Raw genomic sequence first — 1511 nt, forward strand, 5'->3', positions numbered from 1 at the left:
GGAATTGAATTTTCTCTTAGGTTTCCCAAAATACCATTTAGCCTATACATCAGCAACTTAAAAATGTAAGCATAATTCACAGAATTTCCTAATTCCTTGTCAGCCAGTTTTCTCCCAGCATGTTGAGAATATCCCAATTATATAATATCAAAGTTATTTTTACCGTGTTTGGTACCATGATATAAAAATAATATAAAACTTGTAACTTTCTCATTGAAATGTTGTATAATCTACCATTATAGATTTGTTGAACCAAGATAAATGGTTTGCCAAAATTCAGCAATAGATATGATGTGTTTATCTAGAAATAATATAACCTATATCATAAGATTAAATAAAATGATATATATATACTTTGATAAGCGTGAATATAGGCTGGGTGCTCTCATGAAAAATTAGCTATTATTACATAATGGGCACACAGTAAATGTTTGTTTAAATGAATTATTTGCTATAAAACAATACATTAAAACCCTGCTACATATGAACAATAATCTGTTGATGTTTCTTAAGAATTGAGGAAAACAGAGTGACATTTAGATACATAGTTTAGAAAAATGTTTTTCATTTCATTAGAATATCTTTAAACTTTTCATTTTATACTGGTCTTTCATGTTTTTTCTTATTGTATAAAAATCAGTTTTTTGTCAATTTCTGAAAGGATACTTTACCCTGAGTAGTAGAAAAAGACTTTGTAGATTTTTACTTTTATGCATATATCTCAAAGATTAATCACTCAAGAGTTTATTGTTTTACCTGTGGGTATTTATCCCTATTGCAAAATTAACTTTCCCTAAGTCATTTCTATGATTGTTTAATGGCCAGAATATATGGTCAATACCCAGATAACAAATGTGCCACATTCTGGTGTACAATGATTTTTATTATAAATGTTTGGGTAAAAAGGTAACATTTCTTTAGAATTCAACTAGATGGAAGAGTAACATTTTTAAAAGGTCATGAAATGAGTCTAAGTTTTCCTGAAAGCCTTGCCTTAGGTTGATTGGAGGTATATAATATCAAATTATTTTTACACTAAAGTCATATATAGGTGCATGATTTATAGGGACTAGAAATATAAGACAAGTGTATTTATTTTTCTTCCACAAAGAGATTTGTAGGTTTCTTCAACTGTTCTACCCCTTTGGATTTGATAAATAGTATAGAAGACATGTATTTGAGACTTAGAAATTGAATTGAGACCTGAAAGCTCACTTCTCTTAAGAGTTTCATGTCCTTGAGCGATGTCACCACAAGAGTCAACATCATAATTACAAATGACATTCTCATGAAAGGCAGATCATTTGATGTGGATATATGGAAAAGGAGGCAAGTCACTACCTATAGTGGTTCTCAACCTGTGGGTCATGACCCTTTTGTAACAATGAAAATACATCCTGTATATCAGATATTTACGTTACAATTCATAACAATAGCAAAATTACAGTTATGAAGTAGCAACAAAAATAATTTTATGGTTGGGGGTCACCACAACATGAGGAACTGTATTA

General features: G+C 29.8%; 1 protein-coding gene across 1 annotated transcript in view; it reads left to right on the plus strand.

Annotated features, from left to right (window-relative positions):
• LOC100956471 (arf-GAP with Rho-GAP domain, ANK repeat and PH domain-containing protein 2-like) overlaps window positions 1-1511 on the plus strand; it is a gene marked incomplete at its 5' end in the record, with an annotated part of 51199 nt that overhangs the window by 42409 nt on the left and 7279 nt on the right. The window lies entirely within an intron of this gene.

The sequence above is a fragment of the Otolemur garnettii genome, unplaced genomic scaffold (assembly GCF_000181295.1).
Source record: "Otolemur garnettii isolate 467f Iridium unplaced genomic scaffold, OtoGar3 scaffold00444, whole genome shotgun sequence".
Classification (NCBI taxonomy): domain Eukaryota; kingdom Metazoa; phylum Chordata; class Mammalia; order Primates; family Galagidae; genus Otolemur; species Otolemur garnettii.